A 24,768-nucleotide genomic window follows, 5' to 3' on the forward strand; every position below is an offset into this window, starting at 1 on the left:
TGATTATGTGCACAGATAGTCTGTCTACAAAATACTGTCAGTCTTTCCGCATGACACTAAAGAAGATGCTGGCACTGTTCCTGTGTCATGAGCATACGGTAATTGTTGCTCAGTACCTGCAAAGCATTCGTTTACATACACCAATATATGAACAACAGTTTCTTCTTTGTCATCACTTGTACATCTGGCCTGTCATTCATTCACAGCACTTCCCATTAAAAAATATGTTTGATGATGATGCCACTCGACAAAAAGGAAGAAATAAATACTGAAGTCAGTTTCAGTGAAATATCTGAGTATTTTGTTTTCTACTTCCTAACCATTCACCTTGAAATGTTAGTTATAGTTCAGAAAACAGCTGTTGTCTTAGTGAGGATGTTTTTTTTTGTTTTTTTTTCCAGAAAGTGTCCTTATGCACTTGATGAACCAGCGGTCTGTGTGTTCTGCATGCCAAACTGAAATATGAGGCAGTGTTAAGAAAAAAAAAAAGGATTTCTGTTCACTGCATATACCTTAATTAAATCAAAATATTATACAGTCAGAGTCACACATGTACAGCACAATCACAACTTTATGTTTGACCAGAGGACATATTCTTATTATATACCCGATAAATAAATATAAACAGAATGTTGCTGTAAATGCTGACTGTGTGATTTAATTGCAATTATCTTCTTGCCACTAATTATTTTGTGATATTTATTAGGGAATATGTCACAGATGTAAAGAAATAAAAAAATCTGTAATATCCATAATAATGTATATGGAAGAAAAACTCTAACACGATTGTTGAATAGATTACAAAAAACCTATTAGATTCATATTTGGTTTTTTTTTTACATATGAGCACATAATAGAGAAATTATCACTTGGTTTTTACAAATACCAGGGTATTATCCACATTGTACCCTTTTAAATCAGTCTGTTGTGACAACCAAAAGGTTACCTTTGCCCCTTTCCGCATAGATTCATCATGTTCTGCATTCCTTCCAGGCACTGGCCACATGGGAGAAAGGTTGAAAGCTGATCTGTGGGAGCAGGGATGTGCTGTGTGTGGGATACCAAGTTGCACACTGTTCAGGGGTGTCCAATTGAAGTCCTACTTCAAACAGTGTGTTATCACATTATGTGGGAGTGTTTGCACATGTACTCCTCTGCATGTAGAGCTATTTATTTGTTTGCTACTTTTTCAAGCCCGTCTCATCTGAAGGAACACAGGAGTGAGAGAAAAACAGTGACTGCGTTCAAAGTTGGGATTTGGTTGAGGCAAAGAAAAGGTAGCTTGAAGTGGTAAACAATCCTTGACCTGACATTATCTGCAAGAAGAGCCTGCAATCAGCCCCAAGCCTCTGAAAAGAGAATGAGATGGGTGGTGTAGCCTAGAAATGGTTTTACAGGAGGTTTCACCACACTGGAATAATCTAAAACACTCATATTCCAGCAGTATTTAAATAAAACAATATACTCCTGTTGTTGAGTTAGTTCACTAAAAACCAGAAAGGTGAAAGTCATGGTGGTGCTAGAAATTAAGCTGTCTAGTGTTCTGACACTTCATATTGTCATTTTATATTCGACTGCCTCCTTGGCCTTCGTGGTATTACAATAGAATAACAGGATTGCAGAAAAAACTGTGAAAGAGTCCATTCAGAGTGTCAACAGAGAGCCATGGCATTTTGCCCGAGTCAACACTATCCAAGTGTGGCATTTAGACATCCGGAGAGCATTCTCACCCATTCTGGCCTTCTCATCATCTGCAGCATTATTACCTAGCATGGGGTAAAACTACACAGACCACACACAAGCATTTCTTTTTTTTTTTTTACTTTTAGGTAGCCGATTCATTTTTAATGGCTAGTGCTCAATTTCTGCTTTAGGACCAGAAACATTAATATGAGATCCATTCTCGGGCACACTTGAGACAACAAGGATTAAGAGACATACAATATTGATGTTTGAATTGGAGTTGAAATGAGCTGCTGCTGCAGATGTAAAGGTTGGTGCTCAGTTAACTTTTTTAACTGAAAACATATTAGTAAAATAAGCTGAGTGGTTCAGGGCATGATAACACTGTAATCCCACCTAAATGTCACCAGCTGGCTTGTATAACTGTTGTATAAGGGCATGATGCTGATGCATGATGATCAGACATGCCATGTAAGGTGTTTTTCCACTCCAGAATCACTGCAAGATATGCGAGAGCTGTGGAATCAGTGATTCTTCATCATGAATGGTCATAATGATTCTTTCCTTGCAGCTGTTAGATAATCTGCCAATGACATGCATCTACCTTGACGTCTCTAATTAGGCAATAAAACCTCTAACAACTACTTAGGTATAGGTGTCAAGCTAAAAAGTAAGGTTGCTAAATGTACTCGGCACAGCTACTTAAACTTTATAGAAACACATATTTTAAAATCTTATAATTAGACTATATAAAAATATCTGCATATAGCTAATGGCTGTGGCTTTATAACTTTACACAGCAATGTTTTGAGTGCACAGCATTCATACTGCCCCATCCAGTTAAGCTAAACATTTATGTGATAGGAAAGGTCTGAAAAGGGGCTGGAATATTTAACATTTTAACATGGTGCTGGATGGTATCATCACTGTATAGAATGGTATAAATTTAAGTGAGACTTACACTATGAAACAAATCTTTACTTCATTTGTTGAAGTCCTCAGCGTCACAATGAAATTTCTTATTTTGTCATCTCCTCCAGCTCTTTATTCAGTACTGTACATTTGTGTGCAGCAAATAAAGTAAGCTAGGCCCTATTTTCCTTCTTCCTGCAACATAGTCAGTGCTACTTAAATGACACTAACTAACAATAAATTATTACATTTGGGTTACAGTGATTAAAATAGCTACCCACTCCCATGTGTGTATCTGTGTGTAATGCACACAATTTGGCAAGAAATGACACACAGTGAGGTTTGGAATGAATGTTTGAACATAATCATCCCCTGGCTCGGTTCTTTATGATCCTGCATCAGAAAGAAACTTGTGAAACAAGTTAACAAAGTCTTTGTTTACTGATTGAATTTAATGAAGTTCAAAAAGTGCATGTTTCTATGGTTGCACACAGCTTTAAGGAACTTATGGCCACAGATTGTAACATTAGGATGGTAAAAGGTGGATGAGTTCAAATGTGCTGTATTTGTGCTGCAAAACAAAGAAAAGTCAACCAACATAAGACAGGAGACCTCACTTAGCTGCTACTCTGGCCTTGTATACACAATGCACAACAGGCCCAGATGTGTCCTGTAGCACTGATTGCCCTGCCTTCAGGTCCACTAAAGAGAGAAACTCAGGGCCACAAACAGGCAAGAAAAGCAGAGAGGCCTTTACAATAAGAGCAAGCCCACTTGAACTGGAGTATATGTAGGTTGAACCTACACCCTCTGGCCAATTAACAGCGTGCTCACGCAGATAGTAAACTGTAGTGCTTGTTCAAAAGCTGCAAAAGGATATGCAAGAAGGAAACAAGCATCAATACTTCCCAAAGTAATCTGAGAAGCAATGAAAAATAAAAACTTGCTTTTGAGGAAATTGGATATTGAAATTACATAAAAATAGGGAACTACAATAAAAATCACTATACACACACACACACACACACACACACACACACACACACACACACACACACACACACACACACACACAGAGTCAATGCCACTAAATTTTACATCATTGTAGTTTTTAGATGAAGGCAGGTAAAAAAGTGCTTAGCTGTTAAAATGCTACACATTCAGTGTTGAACTCACAAACTAACTCATTAAAAACTATGCTCTCGTCTTATGATGTGCACCATCTATCCTTTAGTTTTACTGAATATGAGAAATGGGCGCTTTGCTACATTGCCAAAAGGAAACTTCATTCCTTGACGTACCCATTAAAATGCAGTGGTGCACCACAGCTAATAAAAGGAGACAGAGGACAACAGCATGACCACCTAACGGCATCATAAAGTTAGTGAGGGGAGCATAAATAATGGAACACTCATTTTCTCAGACCACCCTGCTCTAGCTGCTAGTGCTTTCTCTGTAGCACAGTTCTCTGCCGAGCAGCATGGAAATCAGTTTGGGAAATTGGTAGAGACTCAGATGGAAAATGTATGAATGCCATGCCAGTGACTATATAAATTAGGTGCACTGGAGCTGTAAAGGAGTTCTGTCAGAAAGAAAGATAAAGTATAGAACCAACAGGTAAAGAAATGGACTACATTAATGGTATAACACAGACTGGTTTCACCCCAACAGACACTCAGACTGCGATATAGATTTCGTAAGCTTGACTTCAGAAGGTGGCCTTTCATGAAAATAACTTACTCAGGACAACAGATGGGCTATTGCAGCATCCTGTAAAAGTGATTTGTGTTTTAAGTACTGTATGTGCTTTTACAACTGTGCTTGTGCATTGTGTGTTTCAATTAGTGTCTAATAATGCAGCACAGTGTCAGCTTATTCCATCACATTAACATTTATATTGCACCAATTTCCTGCTTCTATGTCTTATGTTGTACGCGTATTAAATATATTAAATGGTCTTTTTATTGTGGTTGTTGCATTATTATGAATGATGTCAATAGCTCGATAATGTTAAGCTTATATTGCTATTGTCTGTGTTATCATCCTACAGATGGGTTATTGCCTCTTGCTAACCCTGTGCAATGCTCCTGTTAAATAAATAACTTTAAATTAAGAATTTAAGAACAGTGACTCTGTACTTGGGTCTGATGATGGCACTAGATAAAGGTCATAATTCATAGCAATCCATCCTGCAGTTGTTGATATATTTTACTAAAAGTAAAATATGACTGGTATGGTAGTGGAAGAGTAAAGTCAGATCCACACACTCATTAGGATTCATCAGCTGGAAAAGATCAAAAAATGTCATGAATCTCGTATTTATGGCATGTTCATGAGTCTGCAGGGCTGTGTGTGCACACATGGCTCTCACACAGGAATCTATAAGAGTTCTGAAGCAGAGACAATGTTGCACAAAGTGACCAGCAAGCAAGCCTCTTATTTAGTGGCGTAACTGGTGGATATAAAATAACACACACAACAGATATTTTGCGCACACATTTTGGCAAATAAATGCTTACGAATGGCCATGACTGTAATCCCAAATAGAAACCCTTTAGGGCCGTGCCACTGGTGGGGCTAAAAGCTAACCAATGTCTGAACATAACGTTGAAATAATAGGTTCAAGCAAGAATTCAAAGCAACTGTGCACCACCTGTCAGTGGGTCTGCTGCAGTGCAGTGGCTGCTCAGTTTCCAAAGTGCTAACTGAGGCATGACAGTGCTCTGTCAAACAGCACTCTTCCATCATTTCCCTCAACCATTCAACAGAACAGCTGAGTAAACAGACACGGTGCAGGGACCAGCACATCCTCTTACTACAGCCTCAGCTGCAGCACACCACTAGCCCTTATACCCAGGATGCCCATCTGCAGCCTCAGTCACTGATCTAATGCTAGGAAAGTCCCAGGGAACCTCTCTGCAACTGAGCTATGTCCTTAGTCATTCAACAACCAGTACAACAACCAGTGTTAAACCCAATACAGACAAGCCAGGTCATAATATTAATACCCGCTCTCTAATGCCACCTCCAGTATTAGCTCAATGCCTTTCATTCCTGCCACCCAGCACCATCCCAGTGTGTGTGTGTAACTATTTATTTTCATGTGTGTAGGAACTGAGGTAGTTCCCCACAGTGAACTGCCACTGTCACACTAATAAGGGAACAAGCCACGTCGGGGGAGCAAGGTGTACAGTGTTGCATTGGTGAGACTTGGAGCTAGGATAAATCTGGCCCGTGTGAAAAAGAGGCAGGGGTGCAATTACACAGAGATGGAGGGACAAAGAGATGGCAGTTTGTTTGCCACAGCATGGACACTACTGCTCAGCGAGAGTGAGAATAGAATCTATTTGCCAATGAGAAAAGAAACCTCTCTACATTTGTGTCTCTTTGTCTCTCGTCCCTTCGCTGTGCCTCCAAATATGCTCTCACACTGTTGTGGCCCCAATTCATTCTGGACATCTCTCTTCTACTACTAATGGCAACACTACTTTCCAATATTTGATGCAGTTCTTTAATGTATGTCTGAAGGTTAATGGCAGGCTCAATTGCACTCAGAAGAGAGATAATCTGTCTGAAACACATGACAAACACTGATTCATATACAGAGGAAGGGAAATCAATCAAGTTTTAAACTGGACTAGACTGGACATGCCATTTCTATTTAATTGAAGCTTAAGATTATGGCCATTAACAATGTTCATGAAACATATGAACTCCCTGGATACAGTCAATTAGATGCTCTGATTTATCCTACAGTACAATATGTGTCATACCATTTAAAGAAGGTTCTTGAGGACAAAAAAACAGAGCACAGCACATTATTTTGAGAAAACTTTCAAAAATACATCAAAGGGCATGGGAATGTCCTGACATAGGTATAAATATAGTGCAGGACATAGGGCACCTTGTTTAACTTAATTGTGTAAGTGACATGTTCGAAGTCAGTAAAGTGCATTTATTGTGATCAACGGCACCTCAATATTATTCTTTTACTGTAGATTTTGCTTGATGATGATTGGTCTATTAAATATTCAACAAACATTTGTTTTTCATCTAGTTTTTACAACATAGCTTCTTATTGCCATAGGTTTTGCTGTCTCCTCTCTCCTAAGTCCTCTTTGTTATGTTTGTGCTTCTTACTTGTACAAGCAGGGGTTAAACTGTGCTGGAGCTCACTGGAGCTGAACTCAATCTCCTGGCACCCTGTCGGAGCTCTGCTCTGTCTCCTTAAGTACCACAGCGTTGGCAAATCTCACACTTTTATTTTGAACATCACAGCTTTCAGACACTGTTTCACCCTGGCCAAATAAATGTAGAGTCTAACTGTTTGTCTTTAAATGGCTGTGGCTGTCACACAACAGCGGGATCAATACTCCAAACTGACAGAGAGGTGGTGTGCATTTTATGCCGACGGCACTACAGCAGTGTCCTCATTTAAATCTTCTCATGTGACTCTAATCTTACTGTGGCCCTAATGAAAAGACATTTAGATAATAAATACACTAAAGAACTAAATAAATAAGGTTTTTGCACAAAGATTCACAGTTTATATAATGAAGGACGAAGCGAGAACCAAAGCTGTCAGTACTGCATCTACCTAGTAGTATTGGGTCATTTAGATTGATGTCATTCAGATCAGTCTCTGAAATGTCACTAATGTACCAGAGGTGAAGAAAATTTAGTTTGCAGCCATTTTTGCACTTACAAAGAAATAACTGAATGAGGTTACTGTTTAAAAACCTGCCCTGATATCTGGCTGCTCGTCTCTCCCAAAAGAGATCCAAAATTAAACCTGTGTCTAGTGGTGTTGCCACATCCTCAGATCTCTGCGAAAATATTTGATGGGCGACATTTTATCATAACCAACAGAAATTATGGCCAAAACCACAAAGATCTGAATAACACAGTACAAACACACGTTTTCTTTGAGGTTTAAGAGTAAGTTCATAACACTGTTTGCTTTAATCACCAAAGTACTATTTTTAGGCTCCAATATTTTAGGTCTCTCTAAAATTAGCAAACGTTAAGTTTTTTTGCCACGATTGCAGACTAAACAAAGCCAGATTGGTATTTAATGCACAAATCTTATCAATTGCATGAATACATTCTTATGTTTGTTCATTCTGTGATGTAAACAAAATATTAAGTATGAACGACACAAACAGTCTGACAAATGTGCAGTTATGACCTCTTTATTTTATAATGAAAACAAAGTGAGGTTTAGCCAATGTTATTTCCACACATCATAAACGTGGAATAGATAAATAAAATGTGATACTAAATAAATGGAGGATTAAAAATCCTCTCAGAGTAGTGAATTAATGGCAGGTCTTTGTGCCAATGTACTCTGTGGTGGTCAGAGTGCCAATTCCCTAATGATACTCAACACTAAAGAAGCGGCATGAAAATGTAATGGTCTTGAAGAACATAGACAGTGCTAAAAGCACTTTATAATATGATGCCACCCAAGCTAGATTAAAATGATACCATTATTTTACAGATGAATAGATCTACAGCATGTAGATAATATTAGGATCTGTGTTCAACAAAAACAAAACTATCATCTGTTGCTGGTTATTAGCTAGATTTGATTATGCTCAGAGTGGCAGTCGAACCTTTAAACACTGCTTAACATACTGAAGAAACTTTTTGCAAAGACATATTCACTATAAATAGCACTGCAATTTGAAAACTGAGCACTGTGTGTAAGCGTTTGTATAGGCGGGATAAACAAAAGAGAGACACAAAGTGTCAGAGAGAAAGACAGAAGACTCAGAAAGAGAGTGAATAGGGGGTATAAAGGCTAATGTATCACAGAGATCTCACTTGCCTTTGTTCACCTGAGAGACTTTGGAGCTCAAGGACATTGTGTCTGTGTTGTTTGGCAGGAAAGGCACTGAAGGGAACTACTTTTAAGACATGACATGCTTTGGAAAACACTCAAATCCGAACAGAAAATATAAAATAGGCTCCAGTGCTAATCTGACTGTCACCATACAGCATCTTGGGGTGACTCATTCAATTTGCAAGCTGTAGTGAAAAAGCCCCTGTCATCCACTGTGTGCCTAATGTACGGCTGATGGAAGGAACAGAAACTTAGTATATTATAGGATTTAATATATATCTCTATGTGAAGAAAACCTTTTAATAATTTTGATGGAACTTACAAAAGTACCCTTTGTTAATCCGTATAATCAACAACTCTTGGCTAAAATCAAATAATACAGTTTTCCAATTCCATCTCTCATACACTGCTCAAAAAGGTTAAGGAGTTAAAGGAGCACTTTGTCAACACATCAGATCTCAATGGAGAAAAAAAATCATGCTGGATATGTATACTGATATGGATTAGGTGATGTGTTATGAAAGGATAACACAAAATGAAAGGAGGCCACATGGAAGTAGTTTGTGTGAGTTCCATGAGCTTGTTTGCATGCCTAAGAACATCAAGTTATACACCTAATGAGACTTTGGATGGTGTCCTGGGATAAGAAGCAATAACATTCTCCATGGCTTCTTCAGACTCTTTCATATCTGTCACATGTGCAGAGTTTGAACCTGCACTTATCTGTGAAAAGCACAGGGCAATTCTGGTGTCCTATGGCAAATACTAATTGATGTCCATGGTGCTGAGCAGGGAACACAGGTCCCACTAGAGGATGTCCTCAGGCCATCCTCATCAAGTCTGTTTCTGATTGTTTAGTCAAAGACATTAATGCCAGTGGTCTGCGGGAGGTCATTTTGTAGGGCTCTGGCAGCGCTCATCATGTTCCTCCTACAAAGTAAGATACCAGCCCTCCTGATGGGTTAGGGACCTTCTACTGGAATATCCTCCATGTGCTTGAGACTGTGCTTTAAAAAACAGGAAACCTTCTGACAATGGTACGTATTGATGTGCTATCCAGGAGAAGTTGGACTGCCTGTGCAACTTCTTTAGGGTCCAGGTTTTGCCTCATGCTACCAGTAGTGAGAAAAGAAAAAATGTCAGTGGCCTCCACAGCCAATAAGGCTGCATGACCTGATGGAGTCAGCCCCAGAGTCCTGAAGGCCGGTGCTGATCACTCAGCACTGTGAGGATTATGTTTTTTGTCTTCTCCAATGCCTTTAATACAAGGTGCAGAACCACCATAGGGGACTCACCTTTCCTCTTCACCCTGTGCACCTCTAACTTTTAGTACATCACTGAGTGCTGTCGTGGGGTGTATTAATGGTGGCAGAGTACAGAGGCCTGATGGACTGTTTTGTAAAGTGGTGTGGAAACAATCACCTGACCTTGACTGTGACAAAGACAGCTTCCAACTTTGTGGAACAAAGACAGTTTGAACACTCTCTTCATTTTTGGAGAGGAAGTAGAGGTGGTGGAGGGGTACAAATAGCTTGGAGTTCACCTGGACAACAGATTGGACTGGAAATGCAACACAGAGGCTGTTTTGGGACAGAACACTTTCTACTTCTTGAGGAAGCTTAGGTCCTTTAGTGTGTGCAACACACTTTGCTGCTGTCTGCTGGGGCAGCAGACAAATGACAAGGAAGGCTGGCTCTGTGCTGGGGACTTCACTGGAACCCTTGGAGCAGGTTGTTGAGGGGAGGATGCTAAACAATCTGTTGAACATCATGGTGATGATGTGATGACACCTCTCCACAGAAAGGTACGGGAAGTCATTCCTGCCAACAGCCATCACTCTGTACAATGACTATATTCAGACAGTGTAGAGCTCTGCTCCAACCTATCCAAACCAGCGAGTAATTCATTATATTGTATTATATGCATTTCTGTATTCCTTGATATTTAACATACAGCTGCACAGAATGCTTAATAGCTGCCTGTTTTGTTTTGTAGATTTAACTGTGTGCAATTAGTTTTATGTCGTGTTCTGTTGATGTGTTTAGATGTGTATTCTTTTTCCCTATGCTATTCCTATTACCGTCTGCGTGTGTATGTATGTTTCTCTGTGTAATGGCTACTGCACACCTGAATTTACCTTCTAGGATTAATAAAGTATCTCTCTATCTACATTGGATTAGTACTGCTAGCAATTGAGGTAATTGACCCATAAAGTATATAGAGTACCAGTATGTTTTCTACCATGATTGGCAGATTCATAGTGTGAATGAAACCTACTAAAACACACACATTAATTATTGTGTGCTGTTATATTTTAAGATTTCAGAATTTCAGTCTTGATATTTCAGGTACAAAGCATCATGCTACAGTACCTAGGACAAGGAACTACTTTTTAAAAAGTCATGTGATGCAAGATGCAATCAGTATATGATATGGTATGGGAACTTATAGATAAGATAAGATAAGGCACATTTTGAGGAGCACGTCACCACTGAATTAGATATGAAGAAAGAAAATTGTAACTCATAAATTAGCACATTTCTTTGATAAAGATGTAAGCGCCTCAAGCAGACTCTTTCAAAACACACAGTATCAATAGAGAGTGTGTAAACTTGAGAGAAGGTGAAGCATCAAATCCCTCAGTTAAGCCTTGGCCTTAGAGTACTGCCTCCTATCTCCCATAGGATCCACTCCAGAGCTTGAAAAGCATGTTAAGTGATACAGTTCTATACACTCAATGACTAATAGACAATACACAAGTAATACAGTACAACCTATATAAATATAAAGTATATTGTTTCTAAAGAAAACGGTTTAACACAAGCTGTTTCTATGCTGTTTATCTCTGTATCAATGCATGATTGCATAAACTTTGAAGTTATGCAGCAGTATGGCTTCTAAAGTCATCCCACTTTATAAACTCCAGAGTGGCGGGGTTATTTTGCTAGTAACAGTAACAGATGTGTATGGTTTTGTTGATGCTCTTCTAGTGGTAAGTACAGCAGTTGGTAAATGGGGATTAGCAAAAGTTCAATCAGGAAGACAGCTTAATTCACTCTCCTCTGCCCCTTTATTCATTACTTCTTCCCAGGCACACCTCTGGGTTTGATCCATTCATATACTTCGCTGCTTCCTTGTATTATCCCATCACTTTAAAATCTAAAAGGCAGCTCTTTACAGCCTCACTTCACACCTCTGATTAAGCTCAAAATTACAGCCAGACCAAAAGCCTGTAGGGCTGACAGGCAAAGTGAAAAACCACTACATCTGTTCCACCTGTGGGGAGCTCAGTTTACTACAGCTTGGTTAAGTACACAAATAGTGGTTGAATGGTGCAGAAGTTGGACATTAATTAGGTTTTATGTCACAGTTAACAGTCTGTACTTTAAAGATACAATATTAACTTTAAATAAACAGTGTCACATAAAAGGACTTTACACTTTATGTCGTTTGTCAGTTCCCTCACCATCTGTGATCTCTGTGAGCGCCACACAAGTTAGCTGACATTGAAAATGACAGGAAAGCAGCAGTTTCGCCTTGTGTGTCATGTTTGGTCTAACTGTATGCTAAAGCACCTCTAAATCACAATCCTCTATTATCATTTATCATAATCAATCTAATTCATATGCTACGCAAAACAAAATCTACATTTTATTTTCATTGTTTAATATCTAGTGTCCATGACTGTGATGACAATGGGCGTTCAGGATAATTAATTTCTATCAGAGTGTGGATGGACTGAAGTACTGTATAAAACTCAAATGTCCCAATCTGCATGCACTGACTTTATTTAGTAAGTATCCCAGGGCTCTACTACTATTACTTTCATTGTAATCTGCTGGCTTCATGGTTTGTCCACTGTGAGCTATTAAACTGCTGCTGCATTCACCTGCAGGACCCCCCCACCCCCTCACATCACTGCTGAAGTGAGAAGCGCCCTGATTAATGGGTCTCCTTGGAGGCAATCACACTCAGAAGGTTTGGCCAAACAGTAATAAATGAGAAATTCAGCAATCATCGTTTATTGTATCAATAACCTCACTTATTGATTCATCAGCATTAAAATTTTACAGGATGAACACGTCTTAACTGTTGGTATGTGACACGTCTTTATTGCTCATCTAAAGTTCCCTGCTTGCATTTTCAGAAATGAGCCTTTTAATCCATTTTAGACAACTGGGCTCAGAGAGTGAAGATCTATACCGTTATTACCCCAGTGGTCTGGGGTAATATCGGGTTACCATGGTGATCAGCATCTGCAGAGACTAGCTGTGACTGATAGCATTAAGAAATTGAACTTCTACGAAAGCTGAACAATACTTAGATTGATTTTGTCACTTAGGGCTAAGGTGGTGGGGCCCATCCCCTTTTATTTTATTTTTTTTAACTCTCCAAGGAAATCCTGGGTCACATGGTCTGACATGCCTCTGTCTAAATAGTGTGGTGCTGGTGGTGAAGGCACTGGTGCATTTCAGGGACAGAAGCAAAGATTGCCCTCATCAATCTAATGCCTCTCCTCCTGAGGTAATCATTTCCACAGAGCAACATGGCATCTCATTAGGCTGATTCGCTCTCAGTGTCTGTCAGTCTCAGACACCTTCACAACAAAAACTCTGAAGTGAAAGACAAACTCACAGCTATAGTACATTGGCATTATTGGCTGAGCATAATTTTCTTCTTATGACAAGCATTTTGTGGTCATTTGATATACTGAATACAGTCATCTTTATCAGTATACTAGTTTCAAAGTTGGAGATTTATCTTTGAATGGTCGTGCACTTTACAAGATACTACAGCAGTTGTCTTCCAACTATAAAAGTTGTTCCTGTCAAACTGTAATATTTTGTTACACGCCCAAAAAGCCACAATGTCATATTCAAAGTAATATTTATTTTATTTCTTTCCTTACTTGTGTGTGAATGCATTATTTTGTTATTACAGAAGCTGCTGCTTTTTGAGAGAAACCCTCAGTCATGGGACGGAGGCTATGTTGTAGATGTTAGAGTGATCTTTATACCAGGAACAACCTTGATTCCTTATACAAACATACACTCACAAACAAACACACACCAGCTACCCCAGAGTCCAATGTTTTCCAACAGGCTGTGAAATTGAGAGATTTGAAAAAAGCCATGCCATCCTGACAAGTGGCAAGTCTTTAAAGGATGCTCCATTACATGCTTTACTTCCTTGCCTGGGGCCTTGACCTATCCATCTACAGCAATCTGCTCTCTGTACCAACTCCTATCAAAACCACTGACTCACACACAGGTGGGACTTTCAAACCAAGATATCACAGAACAACACATCTCTGATTGTTCCCAAAAATGCAGAGAGATGGTTTTATAATCTATTTTCCTTTATCTGATGAAGTTCAACTTGTGGGATAATATACCTTTATTCCTTTTTCTTGTTTCTCCCACATCTCACCTATCTCGTTCTCTCCCCAACTGTGCTTGAGAAGATAAATAAAATGAGGGTTGGCATGCTCCCTGGACATTTTAATTAGCTAGTCTTTAATTCAGTCTGACCCCCTTTCAACTTTGATCAGCCAGCTGGCACTCTGATAAGGACCTGTCACTCACATACAAACACCAGGGTTATTCAACAGCAAATTGTCTCTTCGCCATTCGCAGATGCTCTCTACCTGTGCTGTCATGGGAGAGCTGTTCACGGCTCAGTGAAAACTAAAAGCCCAACGAGAATGGAAATACGGCATGTGAGCTGTGCTCATTTCTTCCCAACCCTCCATTCACTGCAGCGTGGACTGCGACAGGGTTGCATACAAATGCATTCCTTCATTATTAAGAGTCAAGATATTTCTGAGGGCTAAATTCATGTTTAACTGTATTAGCTTGCAGTTCCAAATGCAAGCATTGTGTTTCATTTAGTCTTAAAATGACATGAGCCTCAGGCTTTATGAGGGCCAGCAACGCAACATTAAAACTGCAAGAGATAAACTTTCTGCAGGCAATGAATGAGGGTATATTTGTCAAAAATGGTTTGACACATAACATTTGGTTTGGTAAGCAACTTTTTTGGGTTCAGTGCACCCTGTCGAATTAGATTAACACTTAAGTAGATGTTAATGTGCCTTAAACCTTAAGAGTTCTGCTTACTGTTGATTTAAATTGATTATAAATATCCTGCACTGCTTTTTTTTATTTACTTGAAGAGCTACAATAAAAAATGTCACCTCATAATTTACATAAATTACATTTTAGAAAATAAATGACAAAAATGTGCTTTTGTTAGCTGTGTTATTTAAAAAAATATAACTATGACCCTACAAATGAGTCACCGCACCTGAACAGGATGACAAGGAGACGTTCACATCAGACACTGTCAATCAAGTGAGACTGAACATCCATGAACAGCTAATGAATCATGTGTCACATTACACCAGGTTAAGGATTTTTGAAGTACCTGTTTCCTAAAATACCACGCTAGATCAGCTCTAGTTTTAACAGTATGCATCTGAGGCATGCAGGGTGAAAGAACCAAAGTTACAAGACAAATCCTCTCGCTGCTCTGTGTGCACTAAGCTGTTCCTGGCTACTCTGTGCTCCATTCCCTCGTGGCAAGGAGAATTAAATGCCCTGCTCACTGCTGTCTCATTGAATAAAAGAGAGTGTTTCAAATAGATCTTTTCCAAACTATGTTTGTTTGATAAATAATGATAAAAGCATCATGCAGTGATATCCCAATCCTGCACCTCTCCTGTAATGTTTCTGCTGCCGACAAGTACAGATGGTATTATCTACCAAGGCAGCAATTTTCTGGCTGGAAATTGAAAAAGTTTAACCCTCAGTTAAATGCGCATTATTGCTTCACACTGGCAAAGTGTACTCAGCGTACCCTTTGGACATTTGAGAATAGGTTTGAGTTTAGATGTGTATCCAATTTTTGGACCCATTAATACCTCTAACCAGCCTTAACCAATCAATTATCAGCAGATTCAATTGGAAAACAGTGGCTTCATCAAGTAGACTGAGCACTGTCAGCATCATTGTCGTCATGCCACCAGACAGTAATAATCCAACTCTGACCTCTTCTTCCCCATTATCATTAGATACGCCAAGCAAAGACGTCTCATCCATCAGCCAGCTCACCCAGTGGCTGTGACTGGCGGTCCTCGCAATTAGCAAATGGAACTGGGGAGCATCTAGAAAAAGCTGAAACAGTACCACCCCTCACCACGCACCTCCAGAGCCAGATGTTATGTCTACCCTCTCTACCTGCCGCTGCCCTTCATTCATACACTGATCAAATCTGGAGATGCTGTGGTGTCTTAGTCCCTGCACTCTGTTGAAGAGCTCCTTTTCTGCTGCTCATACTGTTTCTAATATCTGAGGATCTTGTCTTTCTCCCTGTCTTGGTTCGTTTTGCTAAATCCTTCAACAGTCTCCACTTTCCCTGAACTCCCCTCTCTACTCCTTATTATCTCTTACTCTTTTCTGGTGTACCTCATGTCTTTCATTTTTCTCTCACTTAGTTCTTTCTCTTCTCTTTCTCTTATTTTACCTCTCCTTGAACTCCACCATCCCTCTGTGTCCCTTGTTCTGTTTCTTATACCAGAGAGTACCTGTTGAGGATATTCATTGCCATTCAACAGGCAGTACTGTGGTCGGCAGTAAAGCCAGACATGGCCGTTGAGTTTAACTTACAAAAATACAGCCTGAACAAAACCAACACACGCAGTGAATTATATCAGCAGATTTGTGCGTTCAAGAGTGAATCTTTTTATATATTTCCAAGTCTAGATAGCAGAAATTATGGCACACATTCATAAATAACAGTGATGCAAGTGGCAAAGAAAACCTTTTAGAGATTATGTTTCATGGGTTTGGATTTTCCAATTATGCACTGCTGTGCCCCCGATAAAGCCCAACAGCAGTTAATAAAGCTGACTGAAATCACTGCTCCATGTTCGCAGGCTGCACAGCAGGATATACAGTGCAACAGCCAAAGGTGAAATCTTGAAAAAGTGCTGCTTGGTCCTATTTAACAAAAAGTAATTTATGTGTCAATGACTGCCATGTGAGGGCCTAACAAGAGGAACCTGCTGTGTTTGGTGTTTCAGCACATCTCCTGCAGTAAAACAGAAATAATTAAACAAGCTAAAAATAAACCCAACACACTTAATTTGGCACAAGCTTTCATAAATTGCATAAATTGCAGTTTTTCTCAGACGTTTAAACACATTTCCAGAAACTATGGACTACTTTGTCAAAACTCTACATATCTTGCACCATCAAGAAAACCATGTCCTTTCTTCTCAAAACAATACAGAGAGCTGTCATATGTTTATATCTCACAGAGATCAAAGCATCACATAAGCACTGTAATAAATTCAAAAGGATCTTTTAATGATCACTTATCCTTTTAAATTAGTAAACTTGCATTAGCAAACACAACATGCAATGGGACATGACAGTACTAATGTTTGCACATGATTGGTCTCTATATGTTTATGTAAATATTCCTTTAAAAACAGCTAATAGTGATTTACAATATGCTGTATTTCTGATCAATCTGATGTTTCAAAATCAGATTCAAATCTTTTGGAACTTCATGGTTTTCTGCATTCATTTGTCATAAAACGTGATCTGATCTTCCACTAGCACTGTGAGGTTGTTATGGTTGTTCTCAATAAAGACATGAAATATCTTTTTTTTGTGTTATTATTTTAGGAAGATTATATTTGTTAACACTCTTAGATAAACACTTAGATAAAGATAAGATCACATTTTATGACAAATGAATGCAGAAAACCATGGAATTCCAAAAGGTGCAAATACTTTTTCTGACTAGATGGCATGATGGATCCATTCCTGGCATTTACCTGCGTGGATATCATCAAATGCATCCACCATTTATACATGTACTTTTATACTCTTAACACACGACTTACGTGTTTTCTCAATTGAGTTTGAATAAGTACAGCATGAGTGAGACTAATTGGTAATCTGGGTGCTGGAAGGCCCAGAGTTTCTAAGTGAACACAGTGTGCTCAATGATGCAATTGTGTTCAAAGATTTGTAAAACTGTGATTTAAAATGGTATTTAAGTGAGACCAATGTAATTGTGCACAGATTTCAGCAGTTTGGAGTTATGCTATTGAAACATAAGCTTACGTTTCTATGTGTATAAATTAGAGAAAACTATTAAAAAAAAAATTATCCATTCTTACCAATTTCACAGAAAATGTGAGCTCATCCCTATGACAAAGCTGTCTATCATAATACTTGCATTTCTGTACATCTAACTGTAATTTAACTTAAACTACTATTTACCTGCCAGTTGCAGCCACAGATTTACAGTTGAGAACTGCCACAGGCCACCACAGCATTCACCCATGTTATTTAATTCTATTTAAGATGGTTCACTATTAATTTCAGTAACTTCACACACAAAAACTGGCAATTTTTATCTCTACAAAACAGTACAACATGTAGTCAGGCACAGTGGATGATGAAAACATTTAGCTCTGAACATGTTCTGCTTCTACATGCAAATATACTGAACTGAGCAGCTATTCAAAGATCTTTAATAAATCATTTGTCATTCTGCTTAATCTGCCAGTCAGTGAGTCTCAGTAGCTGTTACACCAACTAATTCAGTCTGAGCTCGCTTCATAAGCCGTACTTCACCTTGTTAAAGTCTGCCTCTTAACTCTTTCTAAACCCTTAGATTCCCTCTTCGCTTTCTCACCCATGTATATTCAATATCCTACACAGAGAAGGCTTAGTGCATGTGAATCATGTATTATCCCTTGTCCTGTTTCTGTACGTACATCTCTCCTTTCCTCTAATTTCATTTTCCAGTAGAGCTGTTGGGCATGTGGAAGGGCCTATCTACCGCATGGTGTGGAGAGGAGTGAACAATGTGTTTCATTTCATTCGCTACCCTCCACATAAATATTGAAACTACCAATGTATTTAAACAGGAATTTTCAAACACCAGTCAATCAAAGAGAAGCAATGGACACAAAGGTAAAAATCGGGGAGAGGCAGACATCTAGCACCAACATTAGAGTTTAAAATAACACAAACAGAGAGCAGAAGTTGGATGCTTAGTTATAACATAAGCGTATAATGTCTGATAAAAAGGACTAAGTATGGGAATAGCTCCGTCTGGAACATATACAAGTAACACATAAGTGCTAAAATCCCTGTGATCCATTTATAATCCCTCTATTTACACTTAGACCCCCTTATTCTTTATTCTCTGTTTTTCCCAATCCATTTTCTGCTTGTCTTCCCTCTTCATAACCCTTTTGCTGCAGCACATCAACCTTCCTATTCGTTTCTCTTTCTTCCTCTCTCTGCCCTGACCTCAATGGATGGAGAAAGAGGTAAAGTAATTTTTGCTGCTGCGCGTTCTACGCAGGAGCAGAAAATGCAAATATGTTTGCACATATACTGTACTTGCATACATTTACCCCATACATAAACACCCACACACACACAACCACACACACACACAGTTGATATTTAAGCCCTCACTTAATTTACGAAAGCTTTTGTTAATTGAACACCCACCCATATGTGAATAAAATAACTCTTTAATTTTTTTATGTTTAGTCGTAACCATCAATTAAAAATGTCACAGTGAGAAACTTCATCAACATTACATTAGTAACTTGTGTGCAAAAATAAGCATGGGTTGTGGCTTTTAGCAATAAAATTATAGCTTATTCTGTGTCTTTTGCAACAGACATGACAAAAAAATGCCATTTTAGCAATGTTACTTACAAAATATCTCATATTTATGTGTCATTTTGACAACCGTTTATTCCTTTAGTCTAGTATTAAATCATACAATGCTTTCATAAAAAAATATCAAAAACAGGTGATATCTTTGAAACTGGCTATTTGAAAATAAAAATTATAATAAATAAAACGAGATTGATCAGTATTGAACAGGAGAAACAATTTAATCTCAGAACTTTGGGAACGCAATGACACGTTACAGTGGATAGTGTTTAAGTACAATTATTGTGCTTGGGCTGGAACAACATGCCGATGTAACTGATAAACTGATGACTGATAAATACATCAATTTGTGGGAAATGCATTGATGCATCACAATGTTTAGATTCTTCCCAAATTTATCCCAAAAAACATGCACTAAGAACCAAATAAAAAGTATTAGTGGATTAATAAACTAATAACAACCAACTAACCCTAGTTATGTAAATAGGTTTTTTTAAGTCATGAAGACAATCAGTGACATTACATTACATTACGTTACATGACATTACATGTATCTTTCACAATCATTTTTCGTTTCTAATTCAAAGAACTTTCCACACCGCACTGACATATATCTCATTAAACCGTAATTAACCAAGCAGCAACAGCAGCACATGTAAAGGAAGCACGTGGTATTCAAGACAAACTGGTGCTCTGGTCAAGCTTATGCATCCCACGAAAGTTCTTCCTTGGTCTCCACTATACTATAGATGTCTGCCTGAGTTCTTGTACCTGTCTGCCTCAGTAATCTGCCGGGGAGCAGACAAACATCAGTGGGCCTTATCTCTACTTCTCAGGAGCAGTCAGGGAAGGAGGGAGGAAAAAGGCAGGTGGCCCAGCGGCAACACAGACAGGAGCAGATGGAGGCCGACTCGTGGATTCAGTCAACACGCAAATACAAACAGTTTATTTAACACCTGCATACACACCAATATGTGAAGCTACACAAACACACACACACACACACACACCAAAGCACATAAAACTTTCTGTGAAAAAAAAAGAGAGAATAAGTTCATCGGACATGCACTGTATTTCTGCTAAAGAGGTAAAGAAGAATTTGCTATGAGCAGTGGAAAGAGCATCAGTGATGCAGTAAACAAAGTGCAGCAAAGATAATTTTAATGAGCATAACATACTACAATCATAACATTCCCAGTTAGGCTGAGCAGAAGGATTTGCCCTGTGGCAATATTGAATGCTGTGGTTACACATACTGAGGAGCGATAATACACCATCTGCACCAAAGTGATATCCAATACTTGCATCTTATGCAAGATTGCACATGTGGGCAATGAAATTGAAACCATCACCTCAAACCACTTTCTTTGAGCCAAAGTCAGTAAAAAGTCAAATTCTGTCAGTAGCAGATTTCACAGGGCACTGATGCCTCAGAGAAATTCAATGTCTTTACAGCAAACTGTGTGTTCTGGCATTTGTATTCACAGCATACTGGATCTGCCTGTGGGATAATGTGGTGGCTTAAAAATATGAGTTATCCTGCATATGAATATGAATTGGGGTTTTCTGTCAGTGGCGCACTTAAGAGCCTGTAATATGACAAAGGTTAAATAAGTAGTTTTACTTTCTGAGGTGTGTGTGTGTGTGTGTGTGTGTGTGTGTGTGTGTGTGTGTGTGTGTGTGTGTGTGTGTGTGTGTGTGTGTGTGTGTGTGTGCACGTGCGTGCGTGCTCATGCATATTTGCTGTAAATATATCTTTTGCCACAATAATTGAAAAGGTTATGGTGGAGATATGTTATCTATCATTCTTTGTACACGTCTATCTTGTGTAACCACCACTCATGTGGAACCTTTAGAGGAACGGTTACAGCACGCATTCACCATGGTGTCGTTTCAATCAGCTCATGCAATGCCACCTCATTTATTTCCATCCATAGTTGCATTAAATTCTTTAAATTAATTCAAATTCATTCTTGTACTGGTCATGGTATTGAACAACTGTGTTAAGTCTTTACCAGCACACCCCTAAGGGTCTCAGTGGGGCTATGTCCGATCCATGTGTGAAAGTGATATCACATGATCCCTGAACACCTCCTTAACAATATAAGCCTGATGAATCCTGCTTATTTCTTGGATCTTGGATTATGCCATCAAGGGAAAAAAATCCACAGGTGGAAAGATTGTGTCATTCATTCAGGGGGTCAGCTCACCTCCTTGCGTTGCAGACTGAAACATATTAACTAATTCAGAAATTATCCAGTGGAAAGTCTTACATACTGTTTTTGCTTAGTGAAATCCAGGGCCAAACTGTTTTGCCATTGTTCTGTGCAAAATACCCTCAAAGTTCAGCTAAAAGTCAAGAGTCAACAGTTTTCACACACTTGCATACTTCTACCTTCTGTATTTGTACAGTGGCAAGAAAAAGTATCTGAACCCTTTGGGATTTCATGATTTTCTGCATTAATGTGTCATAAAATGTGATCTGACCTTCATCTAAGTGTATATGTGAAGCTTTTGAATAATGACCTCAAAAAAGCTAATTGGAGTCAGGTATTAGCATAAGTTAAGATGACGAGTTTGTAGGTGTGGACTAGAGCTGCTTCGACTGACAAAAACACTCAAACTTTTGGAGTTTGCTCCACACAAGAATAATACTCTTATCTGAGCCATGCCTCGCCAAAAGGAGCTTTCAGATGATTCACCAGTCTACAGTTGACAAACGATCTACAAATGAAGACACTTTGGGACTGTGGCTACTCTACCAAGAAGTGGGCGGTCAGTCAAAATGACCCCAAGAGCACAATGAACACTCATTAAAGAGGCAAAGAAACAACCCGAGTGACAGACAAAGATTTGAAGACATCATTAGAACTGGCTAACATCTGTGTTCATTGAACAAGCAGGGTGTCGGTGGCAGGACACCATGAAGGAAGCTGCTGCTTACTGAAAAGAACATTGCCACTGTATATTCTTTTTTATGAGTGTATGACAAAACCATTCCTTTAAGGATTTTAATCAATTTATTATGGATTTTGGGGAAAATTCAGCAAGAATTCACTGTAAAAATCTGTGCTCTGTGTTCATCGTGTTTCCAATAAGCATTTTGATTTAACAGAAACATGGTGAGTTGACTGATGATGGTTCCAAAATCTCTTAGTATTTAACTAAAGCCCTCTGTGACTGCTTATTCTGACTCAACGGAGCACAGAAGGTAGTCTGAGAGACTCCAGATGACAATGTATCCTGTCCTACAAATAAATAAGACTAAAAAACAACTCTGACAACTCAGTCATTTGTTTTAGGTTCCAGTTGTCTGGTACCTTTATCTAAAAATATCTCTGCAGCTTTTGTGAGCTCAACAAATACATGTAAGGGAGGTCAAACAGTCAGGTGGGTCTGAGAGGAAAAAAGCGTACGCAAAGCCACAGCATGCTTACAATTTCTGCCTGTTTCTATGCTGTCAGTATGTGGGAGAGAAGGATGCGAGCATGTCAGCAGAACATCAGGGACTTTGTTTTCTTGCTGACTGTAGTCTGGATCTGGCTGAACAACACACAGCCACATGCCTACAACACACGCACGCATGCACACACACACACACACACACACCCAGTCATGTAAAAGATGTTTTAAAATCTCTATTGACTGTTTGAATAGGAGATGAGCCTCAGCTCAAGCGCTGCTGTATAAACACTTGAAGACCAGCCTGATAGGCAGTCACACAAGATTTGCAATGTCACTATGCAACTTAAGTCTGACTCTCCTTCTACAATCATGCCTAATGCCTTTAGGTATGATAATGAGATGAAAATGAGCTGCTGGATTTAACCATTTGCCGACTGTGTTGATGATTAAAGGCAACATTATGATGACAAATGAGTCTGCCTCCATTTTCCAGAAAAACCTATTGTTCTCCCTCTAAACTGTGGTCCCAGAGGAGCATTTTGCGCAGGGGTTTCACAAACACAACGATTAGTACAAAAAAAAACAAACAAAAAAAAAAAACATCCATGCCTTGTGCAAAAGCCACAAAGATGCACAAACGTGGGGGAACTTAAAGCACCATCTTAAAATCGACTGTTCAGTAAAAAGGGCAAAGGTGCAGAAACTGATGACTGAGACCACACAAGAATGGAAACTATTCAAATACAAAATGTATTTTTTATGGATTCATTTGAAATGGATGGACAAAAACCTCTGTCTCAGCTGAAGAACACTCAATAAAATAATCCAGTTTCACACAAACAGTTCTGAATTATGGACCAATGAGCGGCTTTTGTTGTTCCAAGTAAGTGCTGTAAAAACATTGTATGATCATAAAAAAGTCCTTTTTCCTTTTACATAACGTAGTGTTCACTGAAAAGAACAGTGAGTGTGTGAACACTAGGTTGCACTGAACTATTTGTCCTTCATATTCAGTCTAAGAACAGAGACAGCATTTGGCCATGCAGAAAAGATCTTTTCACTCTATTGACTGCAGGTAGTTCTCAAGTCTTCTAATTAAGTATATGATAGGTGTAAATCATTCACTTTTTAACATGCTTATTTTTCCTGAAGAACTTTTCTGGACTTTTATTACATTCACCACTGATTTTATTTTTAAAAACAGTGAGCAATACAGTATAATAACCACCCACAATAACCCCATTCAGTTGTTACTCCGACTCGCAACATAAGAGGCTGGCAAAACTGGACGTGGTTGACACATCTATTGTGATGTTTGCCAGAGATGTTTCAGATTTCTGATATTGTCCACTTCAATAATCAGAAAACTTATTCCACTATCTACTGTCAAGCTTGACTCTCTTACTCTCTTATACATGCCCTCTGTTCAATTTCTATTATGCTACTGTATTGAATGTTATTTTAACAGACGGTGCCTTGTGTTTTTTATGTATGCAGCACTATATCCTATCATTGGAGTTGAAATGCCATATTAGGTGTACTGACATAACATCATACTCTTTTCTCAACATCTTGCTACTAATCCACAGGTAACATTCATGCAAGGCCCATTTTATAGAGGTATTTAAAATATATATATATACTGATTTTGTAAGGTGGATTCAATTTTAGAGCAACTTTTTAATAAAATCTGTGACCCGACAGGTCTCAGTGTCCAACCATACAACACACAGGTGGCCAACAGTCCTTAAACTCATTGTCATTCATTATTTCCTCTCTCTCCTTCACTGTCTTCTTCACTCTCTCCATGCAGTCATTGAACAGGGCAGGTGAGTGGCGGCTGATTACCAAACATCTTTCCCTACCTTTGATCTCCTGAGGTGTAGGGCTCTAATCCATCTTGCAGCGCAGGAGGCTGTCTGATCTGGGTGGTTGTGGTAGCCACTTAGCTTCTCCTCATCTCATATACACATATAGTTATGTGCCCCCGGCTCTTGCACAAGTGTGTATGTACACACAAACGTGCAGTATGGGCCGTGCACGTTGCTCTGCTGCGCACAGACGCTCTGTGGAAGAAGAAGAAGAAGAAAAAAAAGAGTGAGAAAACATAAAAGATTAAAAGATGAGTATGGTTTCATGAAGCACAGACAGACATATAATAATATAAAGTAGTCCAGAGACATAAAGAGTGTGAGTGAAATCAAA

General features: G+C 38.9%; 1 protein-coding gene across 3 annotated transcripts in view; it reads right to left on the bottom strand.

Annotated features, from left to right (window-relative positions):
* Positions 1-24,768, bottom strand: part of grik4 (glutamate receptor, ionotropic, kainate 4) — a 248,850-nt gene that overhangs the window by 154,786 nt on the left and 69,296 nt on the right. For all 3 annotated transcript variants that reach the window (XM_026364954.1, XM_026364945.1, XM_026364962.1), the window contains exon 2: positions 24,429-24,629. The gene's annotated coding sequence lies outside the window, so the exon portion shown is untranslated. The remainder of the gene's footprint in view (positions 1-24,428; positions 24,630-24,768) is intronic.

The sequence above is a fragment of the Anabas testudineus genome, chromosome 13 (assembly GCF_900324465.2).
Source record: "Anabas testudineus chromosome 13, fAnaTes1.2, whole genome shotgun sequence".
Lineage (NCBI taxonomy): Eukaryota > Metazoa > Chordata > Actinopteri > Anabantiformes > Anabantidae > Anabas > Anabas testudineus.